The sequence below is a fragment of the Manis javanica genome, chromosome 12 (assembly GCF_040802235.1).
Source record: "Manis javanica isolate MJ-LG chromosome 12, MJ_LKY, whole genome shotgun sequence".
NCBI lineage: Eukaryota > Metazoa > Chordata > Mammalia > Pholidota > Manidae > Manis > Manis javanica.
Window position 1 is genome coordinate 35964763 of NC_133167.1, and position 14735 is coordinate 35979497.

A 14735-nucleotide genomic window follows, 5' to 3' on the forward strand; every position below is an offset into this window, starting at 1 on the left:
AGTCATTTAATAATATCAGAAAAAACAAAAAGCATATTTTCAAAGCTCTATTTTTATGTCTTTGTGTCCTTTTCAGTATGCCATCAAAATGCTCAAATCTTAATGTCACATTTTTGTTTTTGAAAAATTTCCTGGCCAATTCATTCCAAATTAATTGTTTCCACCTCTGTTCTCTCATACAATTTTGGTTTTATCTCTTAAAATGACCCAGAAAAGAAAAAAATATGATGCTGGACTTTATAAAAATTTTAAACTCCCCTGCAAAAGACCTGTTAAGGGAATGAAAAGGCAAGATACTGAATGGGAGAAAGTTTTTGCAAGACATATCTAATAAAGAACCTCTACTCAAAATATACAAAGAGCTCTTAAAATCAAGAAGACAAAATTCCTCTCTTAGCTCAGACTGCTATAACAAAATATCACAAACTGGGTAGTTTGTAGACTCTAGAAACTTATTTCTCACAGTTCTGGAGTCTGGTAGTCTGAGGTGGTGGACCAGCATGGTTGGTTGGGTTCTGGTAAGAGCCCTCTTACAGGTCACACATGGCAAATTTCTCTTGTGTCCTCAGGTGTGAGACAATAGAGAACAGGAAACAAGTTCTTTTATGTTTCTTAAAAGGGTACTAAAAAAAATTCATCAAGACTCCGCTCACAAAACCTCATCTAATCCTAACAAACCCCCAAAGGCCCCACTTCCTAATACCATTTTCCTCATCCAAATCAGGAAACTTGTTGCCATTGTAGTGGAGAAGTGTGTGAAGATGAGAAACATCATCCTAAAGGTGGTGCTCAGTGTCAGACCTCTTAATGGAGCCAATGAATAGTACTCACTGCTGGCATTTTATTTTATGTAATAGTGAATGAGTGAAGGACTTTAATCATAGTATGCTCACTAATTATTGTTGGTTTAAATTTAACTCTAGTAGTGTCTTAAATGTTGAATAAACTCAAATTTAAAAGCTCAAAGTTACCATGTTCAGATTTTGAAAGCACACAGTCACTTCATAACAAGTCCCAAAATAGAGGGCAAGTACCTCAACATAATAAAGGCCATATATGACAAACCCACAGGCAAAATTATACTTAACAGTGAGAAGCTAAAAGTTTATCTTTTAAGATCAGGAAAAACGATGCCCACTATCCCCACTTTTATTCAACATAGTTCTGAAGGTCCTAGCCACAGCAATAGGACAACACAAAGAAATAAAAGGCATCCAGATTGGTAAGGAAGAAGTCAAACTGTCCCTGTTTGCAGATGACATGATATTGTACATAAAAAAACCCAAAAGACTCCACTCCAAAACTACTAGAACTAATATCTGAATTCAGCAAAGTTGCGGGATGCAAAATTAATACACAGAAATCTGTTCCATTCCTATACACTAATGATAAACTAGCAGAAATAGAAATCAGGAAAACAATTCCATTCACAATTGCATCAAAAAGAATCAAATACATAGGAATAAACCTAACCAAGGAGGTGAAAGACCTATACCCTGAAAACTATAAGACACTCTTAAGAGAAATTAAAGAGGATACTAACAAATGGAAATTCATCCCATGCTCTTGGCTAGGAAGAATTAATATTGTCAAAATGGCCATACTGCCTAAAGCAATATACAGATTCAATGCAATCCCTATTGCAATATGTACAGCATTCTTCAATGAACTAAAGCAAATCATTCTAAAATACATATGGAATGACAAAAGACCCCAAATAGCCAAAGCAATCCTGAGAAGGAAGAATAAAGCAGGGGGAATATGATCCCTGACTTCAAGCTCTACTACAAAGCCACAGTAATCAAGAAGATTTGGTACTGGCACAAGAACATACCCATTGGCCAGTGGAACAGAATAAAGAGCCCAGATATAAACCCAAGCATATATGGTCAATTAATATATGATAAAGGAGCCATGGATATACAATGGGGAAATGAGAACCTCTTCAACAGCTGCTGTTCTCAAAACTGGACAGCTACATGTAAGAGAATGAAACTGGATTATAGTCTAGCCCCATAAACAAAAGTAAACTCAAAATGGATCAAAGATCTGAATGTAAGTCATGAAACCATAAAATTCTTTGAAAAAAATATAGGGAAAAATCTCTTGGACATAAACATGAGCAACTTCTTCATGAACGTATCTGCCCAGACAAGGGAAACAAAAGCAAAAATTAACAAGTGGGACTGTATCAAACTAAAAAGCTTCTGTACAACAAAGGACACCATCAGTAGAACAAAAAGACATCCTACAGTGTGGGTGAATATATTCATAAATGACATATTCAATAAAGTGTTGACATCAAAATTATATGAAGAGCTCATGCACCTCAACAAACAAAAAGCAAATCAGCCAATTAAAAAATGAGTAGAGGAGCTGATCTGACACTGCTCCAAAGAAGACATTCAGATGGCCAGTAGACACATGAATAGATGCTCCATATTCCTAATTATCAGAGAAATGCAAATTAAAACCACAGTGAGATATCACCTCACACCAGCCATCATCCAAAAGACAAACAACAACAAATGTTGGCGAGGATGTGGAGAAAGTGGAACCCTCCTACACTGATGGTAGGAATCTAAACTAGTTCAAACATTGTGGAAAGCAATATGGAGGTTCCTCAAAAACTCAAAATAGAAATAACCTTTGACCCAGGAATTCCACTTCTAGGAATTTACCCTAAGAATGCAGAAGCCCCGTTCGAAAAGGACATATGCCCCCCTATGTTTATTGCAGCAGTGTTTACAATAGCCAAGATATGGAAACAACCTAAATGTCCATCAGTAGATGAATGAATAAAGAAGATGTGGTACATATACACAATGGAATATTATTCAGCCATAAGAAGAAAACAAATCCTAATATTTGCAACAACATAGATGGAGCTAGAGGGTATTATGCTCAGTGAAATACACCAGGTGGAGAAAAACAAGTTATCAAATGATTTTACTCATCTGTGGAGTATAAGAACAAATAAAAAACTGAAGGAGCAAAACAGCAGCAGACTCACAGAACCCAAGAATGAAGTAGTAACAGTTACCAAAAGGAAAGAGACTGGGGAGGATAAGTGGGAAGGGAGGGATAAGGGGGATAAATGGACATTATGATTAGCACACATAATGTAGTGGGGGGGGCGTGGGAAAGGCTGTATATACACTGAAGACAATAATTCTATAGGATCTTACTACACTGATGGACAGTGACTGTAATGGGGTATGTTGGGTGGAACTTGATAATAGGGGGAGTCTAGTAACCATAATGTTGTTCAAGTAATTGTACATTAATGATACCAAAATATAAAAAAAAAGAAAAACCCCAGAGATAAAGGGGGAAAAAATAACTAATTTGAAGATCTGGGTGTCACCAAAGAAAATATTCAGATGGCAAATACACATATGAAAAGGTACTAACCATATGTCATCAGCCATTGCAAATGAAAACAATGAGATCACTACATACCTATTAAAATGACTAATAACAAAAATGCTGATGAGAAAGCTGTGGAGAAATGAGAAACTCTCATTCATTATTGGATAGGAATGGAAAATAGTACAGCAATTTGGAATATAGTTTGGTGATTTCTTATAAAAATAAACAATTTTACATATGATTCAACAGTTGTACTCCCAAATGAGTTGAATACTTATTTCCACACAAAAACCTGCTTATAGAGGTTTACAGGAGCTTTATTCATAATTGCCTTAACTTGGAAACAAAGATATATTTTAGTAAGTGAATGGATTAAAAAAATGGTGGTACTTCATACAATGAATTGTTGTTCACTGATGAAGGAAATAAGCTATCAAGCCATGAAAAGACATGGAGGAAGCTTAAATGCCTATTACTAAATAAAAGAAGCCAATCTGGAAAGGTTATGTACTGTAAGATTCTAACCATATAACATTCTGAAAAAATGCAAGACTATGGAGACAGTAAAAATCAAAGGTCACCAGGGGATGGAGAGAAGGAAGGAGGGATGAATGGGTAGAACACAGGGAATCTATAAAGCAGTGAAGCTGTCCTGTATGATACCATAATGGTGGGTATATTTCATTATACATTTATCAAAACTCATAGAATAACAAAAATTGTGAATCTAGGTAAAGCATAGAATTTAGTTAGCAACAATGTATCAGATAGGCTCATCCACTCTAATTAATGTACCATACTAATGCCAGATGCTAATAGAGAAATTATTTTGTTTGGCGGTGGGTGAGGGGAATATCAGAAAATTCTATACTTCATGTTCAATTTCTTTAACCAAAATAGAGTCTAGTAATTTAAGTGTGGCATAGTAATTAATGTATTTATACTTTTCAGAAAGTGTGTGCTTCTTAATTTTCTATAAGTGGTTTTTCTTTTGCCATACTCTACCCCAAGATGTACTATGAGGTAGATTAGCTTCTTATTAATGGTATCTTAATTTTGTTCAGTTTGAACACCCTGTTTTTGAATTCTTGTCCATTCTTTCAGGTAAATCTTCAGACCTTCTATTTCTGTACTTCTAATCATCCTACCATAGCCCAGCATGTGGCATCTGGGTGTTTGGAAAGGTTTTTTTTTAAAATTTTATTTTGGTATCATTAATCTACAATTACATGAAGGACATTATGTCTACTAGGCTCCCCCCTTCACCAAGTCCCCCCCACATCCCCTTTCACAGTCACTGTCCATCAACATAGCAAGATGCCGTAAAATCACTACTTGTCTTCCCTGTGCTGCATAGCCCTCCCTGTGCCCCCCTCCACTATACATGCTAATCATAATGCCCCCTTTCTTTTCTTCCCACCCTTATCCCTCCCCTCCCACCCGTACTCCCCAGTCCCTTTCCCTTTGGTAACTATCAGTCCATTCTTGGGTTCTGTGATTCTGCTGCTGTTTGGGTCCTTCAGTGTTCTTTTGTTCTTATACTCCACATATGTGTGAAATCATTTGGTATTTGTCTTTCTCCACCTGGCTTATTTCACTGAGCATAATGCAGTCTAGCTCCATCCATGTTGTTGCGAATGGTAGGATTTGTTTTTTTTCTTATGGCTGAGTAGTATTACATTGTGTATATGTACCACATCTTCTTTATCCATTCATCTCCCGACGGACATTTAGGTCCCTTCCATATCTTGGCTATTGTAAATAGTGGAGAAAAAAACATAGGGGTGCATCTGTCTTTTTCAAACTGGAGTGCTGCATTCTTAGGGTAAATTCCTAGAAGTGGAATTCCTGGGTCAAATGGTAAGTCTATTTTGAGCATTTTGAGGAACCTCCATACTGCTTTCCACAATGGTTGAATTAATTTACATTCCCACCAGCAGTGTAGGAGGGTTCCCCTTTCTCCACAACCTTGTCAACATTTGTTGTTGTTTGTCTTTTGGATGGTAGCCATCCTTACTGGTGTGAGATGATATCTCATTGTGGTTTTAATTTGCATTTCTCTAATGACAAGCGATGTGGAGCATCCTTTCATGTGTCTGTTGGCCATCTGAATTTCTTCTTTAGAGAACTGTCTATTCAGCTCCTCTGTCCATTTTTTAATTGGATTATTTGCTTTTTGTTTGTTGAGGTGTGTGAGCTCTTTATATATTTTGGATGTCAAGCCTTTATCGGATCTGTCATTTATGAAAATATTCTCCCATACTGTAGGGTACCTTTTTTGTTCTATTGATGGTGTCCTTTGCTGTACAGAAGCTTTTCAGCTTGATATAGTCGCACTTGTGCATTTTTGCTTTTGTTTTCCTTCCCTGGGGAGATATATTCATGAAGAAGTCGCTAATGTTCACATCCAAGAGATTTCTGCCTATGTTTTTTTCTAAGAGTTTTATGGTTTCATGACTTACATTCAGGTCTTTGATCCATTTTGAATTTGCTTTTGTGTATGAGGTTAGACAGTGATCCAGTTTCATTCTCTTACATGTAGCTGTCCAGTTCTGCCAGCACCATCTGTTGAAGAGACTGTCATTTCCCCATGGACCAAATATTAATTGACCATATATGTTTGGGTTATTGTCTGGAGTCTCTAATCTGTTCCACTGGTCTGTGGCTCTGTTCTTGTGCCAGTACCAAATTGTCTTGATTACTATGGCTTTGTAGTAGAGCTTGAAGTTGGGGAGTGAGATCCCCGCCACTTTATTCTTCTTTCTCAGGATTGCTTTGGCTATTTGGGGTCTTTGGTGTTTCCATATGAACTTTTGAACGATTTGTACCAGTTCATTGAAGAATGTTGTTGGTACTTTGATAGGGATTGCATCACATCTGTATACTGCTTTGGGCAGGATGGCCATTTTGACGATATTAATTCTTCCTAACCAAGAGCATGGGAAGAGTTTCCATTTGTTAGTGTCCTCTTTAACTTCTCTTAAGAGTGTCTTATAGTTGTCAGGGTATAGGTCTTTCACTTCCATGGTTAGGTTTATTCCTAGGTATTTTATTCTTTTTGATGCAATTGTGAATGGAATTATTTTCCTGATTTCTCTTTCTATTGGCCCATTGTCAGTGTATAGGAAAGCCACAGATTTCTGTGTGCTAATTTTGTATCCTGCAACTTTGCTGAATGCCAATATTAGCTCATAATTTCAGAGTGGAGTCTTCAGGGATTTTTATGTACAATATCATGTCATCTGCAAATAGTGACAGTTTAACTTCTTCTTTACCAATCCAGATTCTTTGCATTTCTTTGTTTTGTCTAATTACCATGGCTAGGACCTCCAGTACTATGTTGAATAACAGTGGGGAGAGTGGGCATCCTTGTCTTGTTCCCGATCGCAGAGGAAAAGCTTTCAGCTTCTCGCTGTTCAGTATGATGTTGGCTGTGGGTTGATCATATATGGCCTTTATTATGTTGAGGTACTTACCCTCTATTCCCATTTTGTTGAGAGTGTTTATCATGAATAGATGTTGAATTTTGTTGAATGCTTTTTCAGCATCTATGGAGATGATCATGTGTTTTTTGTCTTTCTGTTTGTTGATGCAGTGGGTGATGTGGATGGATTTTTGAATGTTGTACCATCCTTGCATCCCTGGGATGAATCCTACTTGATCATGATGGATGATCTTTTTGATGTATTTTGAATTCGGTTTGCTAATATTTTGTTGAGTATTTTTGCATCTACATTTATCAGGGATATTGGTCTGTAGTTTTCTTTTTTGGTGGGGTCTTTGCCTGGTTTTTGTATTAGGGTGACGTTGGCTTCGTAGAATGAGTTTGGGAGTATTCCCTCCTCTTCTATTTTTTGGAACACTTTAAGGAGAATGGGTATTATGTCTACTCTGTATGTCTGATAACATTCCGAGGTAAATCCATCTGGCCCGGGAGTTTTGTTCTTTGGTAGTTTTTTGATTACCCCTTCAATTTCGTTGCTGGTAACTGGTCTGTTTAGATTTTCTGTTTCTTTCTGGGTCAGTCTTGGAAGGTTGTATTTTTCTAGGAAGTTGTCCATTTCTTCTAGGTTTTCCAGCTTGTTAGCATGTAGGTTTTCATAGTACTCTCTAATAATTCTTTGTATTTCTGTGGGGTTCATTGTGATTTTTCCTTTCTCATTTCTGATTCTGTTGATTTGTGTTGACTCTCTTTTCCTCTTAATAAGTCTGGCTAGAGGCTTATCTATTTTGTTTATTTTCTCGAAGAACCATCTCTTGATTTCATTGATTTTTGCTATTGTTTTAGTCTTCTCAATTTTGTTTATTTCTTCTCTGATCTTTATTATGTCCCTCCTTCTGCTGACTTTAGGCCTCATTTGTTCTTCTTTTTTCAGTTTCGAGAGTTGTGATGGTAGACTATTCATTTGGGATTGTTCTTCCTTCTCCAGGTGTTCCTGGATCGCTATATACTTTCCTCTTAAGACTGCTTTTGCTGCATCCCACAGAAGTTGGTGCTTTGTGTTGTTGTTTTTGTCATTTGTTTCCCTATATTGCTGGATCCCCATTTTGATTTGGTCATTGATCCATTGATTATTTAGGAGCATGTTGTTAAGCCTCCATGTGTTTGTGATTCTTTTTGCTTTCTTTGTACAATTTATTTCTAGTTTTATGCCTTTATGGTCTGAAAAGTTGGTTGTTAGGATTTCAATCTTTTGGAATTTACTGAGGCCCTTTTTGTGGCCTAGTATGTGGTCTGTTCTGGAGAATGTTCCATGTGCACTTGAGAAGAATGTGTGTCCTGTTGCTTTTGGATGTAGAGTTCTGTAGATGTCTATTAGGTCCATCTGTTCTAGTGTGTTGTTCAGTGCCTCTGTGTCCTTACTTATTTTCTGTCTGGTGGATCTGTCCTTTAGAGTGAGTGGTGTGTTGAAGTCCCCCAAAATGAATGCCTTGCATTCTATTTCCTCCTTTAATTCTGTTAGTATTTGTTTCACATATGTTGGTGCCCCTGTATTGGGTGCATATATATTTATAATGGTTATATCTTCTTGTTGGACTGAGCCCTTTATCATTATGTAATGTCCTTCTTTATCTTTATGTAATGATTCTTTATATTGATGTCTGTTTTATCTGATACTAGTGTTGCAACACCTGCTTTTTTCTCTGTTGTTTGCATGAAATATCTTTTTCCATCTCTTGATTTTAAATCTGTGCATGTCTTTGGGTTTGAGGTGAGTCTCTTGGAAGCAGCATATAGATTGGTCTTGCTTTTTTATCCATTCTATTACTCTGTGTCTTTTGATTGGTGCATTCAGTCCATTTATATTTAGAGTGATTATTGAAAGGTATGTACTTATTGCCATTGCAGGCTTTAAGTTTGTTTTTACCAAAGGTTCAAGGTTAGTTTCTTTAGTATCTTACTGTCTTACTTAACTCGCTTATTGAGCTATTATAAACATGGTCTGATGATTCTTTATTTCTCTCCCTTCTTATTCCTTCTACTCCCTTCTTCATATGTTGGGTGTTTTATTCTGTGCTCTTTTTAGGACTGCTTCCATCTAGAGCAGTCCCTGTAAGATGCCCTGTAGAGGTGGTTGGTGGGAGGCAAATTCCCTCAACTTTTGCTTTTCTGGCAATTGTTTAATCCCTCCTTCATATTTAAAAGATAAACGTGCTGGATACAGTATTCTTGGTTTGAGGCCCTTCTGTTTCATTGCATTAAGTATATCATGCCATTCTGTTCTGGCCTGTAGGATTTCTGTTGGGAAGTCTGATGATAGCCTGATGGGTTTTCCTTTGTAGGTGACCTTTTTTTTCTCTCTGGCTGCCTTTCATACTTTGTCCTTGTCTTTGATCTTTGCCATTTTAATTATTATGTGTCTTGGTGTTGCCCTCGTTGGATGCCTCGTCATGGTAGTTCTGTGTACCTCTGTGGTCTGAGAGGACATTTCCTCCCCTAGTTTGGGGAAGTTTTCAGCAATTAGTTCTTCAAAGACACTTTCTATCCCTTTTTCTCTCTTCTGGTACCCGTATAATTCAGATATTGTTCCATTTCGATTGGTCACACAGTTCTCTTAAAATTCTTTCATTCCTGGAGTTCCTTTTATCTCTCTCTGCATCAGCTTTTCTGTGTTCCTGTTCTCTGTTTCCTAGTCCAATAATGGTCTCTTGCATCTCGTCCATTCTGCTTTGAAATCCTTCCAGAGCTTGTTTTATTTCTGTATTCTCCCTCCTTAGATCTTGCATATTTCTCTGCAAGTCCATTAGCATGTTTATGAGTTTTGTTTTGAATTCTTTTTCAGGAAGACTGGTTAAATCTATCTCCCCAGATTCCTTCTCAGGGGATGATGTAGAAGATATCGAAGCTGTCTGGGTTAATCTTGTCTGGATCAAATTTTTTTGCCTTTTCATTTTGATAGGTGCAGTGGAGTGCTATTGACACGACTATCAGCTGGGAGAGTCAAGCCTCTTTCCACTTGGCTCCTGGCCTTTCTATACTGGAACAACTGCCACCCCTAGTGGCTTGTATTTGGCAATTGTGTGTAGACTAGGTCTTTGTGTCATGCCCGGCTAGTATGGAGGAAGGTCTCTTGCTGTGGGCGTGGCCAGCCTCAGGCCGCTGCTCTGCTATGGCAGGGCCCTGGAGGGGTAATGGACTGGGGCACTGTTTAGTTGTTTACCTCTATGAGGGGTCTCAGAGCTGTTGCGCAGGGGGTTAGTTTGCCCAGTGTTCCCTGGAATTTCCAGCTGCTGGACTGTGACCCGGGATGCTTCCATCCAGCTGTGCCATCCCTGTCCCTTCAAGACTTTCATAAAGCACTCGCTTTTCTTTGTCACAGGGGCACCAGCTTCCAGACCTGCTCACAGGTCTTACTGTCCTGCTTTCCTAGTTTCTGGCACCCCATGCATGCACTGTGTCTGTGCTCTGGTGCGGATGGCTGGGGCTGTATGTTTGGCAGTCCTGGGCTCCCTCTCCCTCCCTGGTCCGACTCCTCTCCTCCTGCCGGGAGCTGGGGTGAGGGGCCTCGGGTCCCGCCGGGCTGTAGCTTTTATCTTACCCCTTTCTCCAGGTGCTTGGTTCTCACAGTTGTGGATCTTACCCCTTTCTCCAGGCGCTTGGTTCTCACAGTTGTGGATGTAGTATGGCTGTTATCCTGTGTCTTCTGGTCTCCCTTTTAGGATTACTTGTATTTTTTGTGTTTTCAAAAATATATATGTTTTTGGGAGGAGATTCCCACTGTCCTATTCATGCCGCCATCTTAGCTCCCCCATCTGCAAAGGTTTTTATGAGTATTACATGCAAAGGGTATACAACAAGGACATTATTTCAGGTTTTTTTTTTTTTTCTCTCCTGTAATGTTTCCTGTGCGTCTCATTCTGCACTGGTCCAGATTGGTCAAATTTTCCGAAGGATACTACTTAAAATTCTGGATTAAAAAGTTTTTTTTGTGTGTGTGATGAACACTTTTATGTTAAACTCATCAGGCCAGGAATATTCTTCCTATTGGTGGCAAGCTAATTAAGGATTATACCTTAAAAACGTGTAAAAAATTTATTATTGCATTATTCAAATTTGTTATTCTTTCTGGTAATACTAGCTGGTTTTAAATATTTGTTTTCCCTACAGATTTTAAGCCTCTTGAGAGGATGATCATTCATTAATTCACTCATTAATCATTTATTTAATACACACTCACTCAATTAACATTTATACTTAGCTATATATGTTGCTAAAGTAAGTTCTTAGTAGATACATAATGAATTAAAGGACGACTTAGAGCTAATTAATGATAATTATCTTCAGTGATGTAGTTTTCAGTGGAATAATTTGAAGGACTCCCTAAATAAGATCTGACAAATAGCCTTCATTTCCATTTGAATCGTTAAGATCACTTGTTCCTGCATTCTATTAACTGCTAAAACAGTTCCTGGAATTTATTCTGATGCTTTTATATCTTTAAATTTCAGGGCAAACTAAGAGTCAGTTCCCATCTTCCAAATTTTCTTTCATATTATATTGATTATCACTAAAGAAATTTAAAAATGTCAAAACTAATCATTTATAACATAAAATAGATTGATTTTGGGGAAGTGGTATTTTGAAAATGGTTTATTATATTTTATGCATTGTCAATTCCAAAATGTGAACTATCAAGCCATATTATTAAGAAATTAATATGAAATGGCTTCCTATTGGAATAGTTCATGGAAAAACAGATTCCATGAAACACATTGCTAGAAAATATCAATTTAACATTTATTATGGCAAGGTGCTTGTATCTTAAGTGCTATACACACATTTTATAGGTGAAAAGCAATACTTCCAGGAAAGCGCTCAACAATTTTCAGAGTTCTTTGCCTATGCAGTAGCAACATATTTCTTGTTAGAAGTTGCTCCTTTAATTTCTGATACATGTAGACATAAAGTCCTACCATGAAAAAATTCCAAGTCCCATTACAATGTTTGCTATAGTCAATTGAGATCTGTTACATATATGAACAACTTTATGTTACATGATCCATATTAAGAAGCAGCAGAAATTTACTAAATAATGGGTTCATGAAAGATTATCTGGAACAACACTTTCAAACAGTTATTATAGCTATACTGAAAAACTTAGCTGTTGAACTATTTGTGTAAATATTGAAAGAAAAGAAAAAATCCCTAGTTGCAATTTATTTTAAGATGACCCAATCATTTTTTCATTAATTTTATATGATGTATGAGTTAAACATTGAAATCTACATATTTACATTTTTATATTTCTAGACTCAATGTATATAGTCTATATAGTCTATATACTATGTATATAGTCTACTGCTCCTTAAGCACAATGGGAAACAATCTATAGCTATTTCAAGAAGGAGCATTTTTAAAGTAAGTTAGTTTGCAAATGATTACTACTAATACAATCTGATTCAGTTATAAAGATCAAACTGTATAAATAGGAAGTTGAGATATAAGAATGCTTATCCAACTCTTATGAGTAAAATGGAAAGGAAAATAACTTCATGAAATGCTGAATTCCAAGTACTAAGGCATTTATTCTTGATTGTTTATAAAGAATACAATACAAATAGATTTAAGGTAAATAATATATTTTACTGTTACTGAATTATATTAGCAGGTGACTGCTTGTATATTTCTTAGAAGTTTGCATGTAAATGGGAATTAAATCCTGTTGTCCATCTGCCCACACACACACAGGATATCATGAGTTGGGTCTATTTCAAGGCAGCCATTGTCTTACTTGCAGAGATGAAAAGGATTCTTCATTGTTTTGCTTTTCTACACTCTCATAGTATTGCCTTCATGACATTCATTTTATGTCTTTAAGAAACTCTAATAAATTAAAGGTGATTGTGAAATGACATTTTTAAGAATATTTCACATATCAGTTCTTCTGAATATTTCATGTTGTTTCTCTACTAAAAGGAACTATAATAAATTGAGTAAAATAAATGATATATAAAATATATATACATATATATAAATATATATAAATAAATGATAAATTGAGTACAAATGAGAAGGAAACAGCAACAATAAACCTTAACTCTCCAAATATTTTCAGTAAATTGCTTGCACTTCTGATCATACTTTAAGCTAGCTGACACCTGATTTAGCATAGGTCAATGTTGAAACTTTACATACTCCTTAAAAAATGTGGTTTATTGTAACACTTTATCTTTCCTTCCTTCTCAAGACTTTTATTGATTTGAAGAAGGAAAATCTTAGCCACTTGGGATCATGAGACTGAGTATTACATCAAGCCAGGATTTTAAGAGTTGTTGGCTAAATGATTCCCTGTTGTTGAGGTATTTTAAACTTTTGTCAGAAACAACAGATTTTGTCATTTGTTTAATAATTCCTATCCTTGATTACTTGACACTTAACAAGTATTTCTTTCAGTAAAATTTGTAGGAAACATAGAAAGTATGATGTGTGTTGTATAATGTCTTTTTGTTGCAACAATTTTTTCCTCTTTGCAATCTTCTGACATTTTCTAATTCCTAAAGAAAAACAGTTTATTTTAAGTATTTTTATTACTAGAATCAGAATAATAGGAGTTGAATATTATGTTTCACCAAGTAGTATATCAGACAAAGAATGCAAAAAGGTATTGTTGGAAGTATTCATTGGCCTTCTTTTTCCTTTGTTTTACTTGATATTATTTTTCTTGTATACTTAAATTTTGAAATTAAGCAGAAAACTACATTTGCTGGTTTCTGTATATAGAGATTAAAATATGAGAAAATTTAAAATTGATCGAATTTTTAAAAGATGGTATCATATAAAGAATTTCTACATGGCATAAGGATAAAATCATAAAATAAAAACTGAAGTTTTTTTATTTCAGCAGATCTATGGCATATTTTCTTTTTTTGGTATCATTCACCTACAATTACATGAAGAACACTATGTTTACTAGGCTCCCCCTTCACCAAGTCCCCCCCACAAACCCCATAACAGTCACTGTCCGTCAGCATAGTAAGATGCTGCAGAATCCCTACTCATCTTCTCTATGTTGTACAGCCCTCCCCATGCCCCCCTAAACATTACACATACTAATCATAATGCCTCCTTTCTTTTACTCCACGCTTATCCCTCCCTTCCCACCTATCCTCCCCAGTCCCTTTTCCTTTAGTAGCTGTGTTAGTACATTCTTGGGTTCTGTGATTGTGCTGCAGTTTTGTTCCTTCAGTTTTTCTTTGTTCTTATACTCCACCTATGAGTGAAATCATTTGGTACTTGTCTCTCTCTGCCTGGCTTATTTCACTGAGCATAATACCCTCTAGCTCCATCCATGTTGTTGCAAATGGTAGGATTTGTTTTCTTCTTATGGCTGAATAATATTCCAATGTGTATATGTACCACATCTTCTTTATCCATTCATCTACTGATGGACACTTAGGTTGCTTCCACTTCTTGGCTATTGTAAGTAGTGCTGCGATAAACATAGGGGTGCATCTGTCTTTTTCAAATGGGAGTAATGCATCCTTAGGGTAAATTCCTAGAAGTGGAATTCCTGGGTCAAATGGTAAGTCTATTTTGAGCATTTTGAGGAACCTCCATACTGCTTTCCACAATGGTTGAAATAATTTACATTCTTACCAGCAGTGTAGGAGGGTCCCCCTTTCTCCACAACCTCACCAACATTTGTTGTTGTTTGTCTTTTGGATGGTAGTGATGCTTACTGGTGTGAGGTGATATCTCATTGTGGCTTTAATTTGCATTTCTCTGATGATTATCAATGTGGAGGATCTTTTCATGTGTCTTTTGGCCATCTGAATTTCTTCTTTAGAGAACTGTCTATTCAGCTCCTCTGCAGTTTTTAATTTGATTATTTGCTTTTTGTTTGTTGAGGTGCATGGGCTCT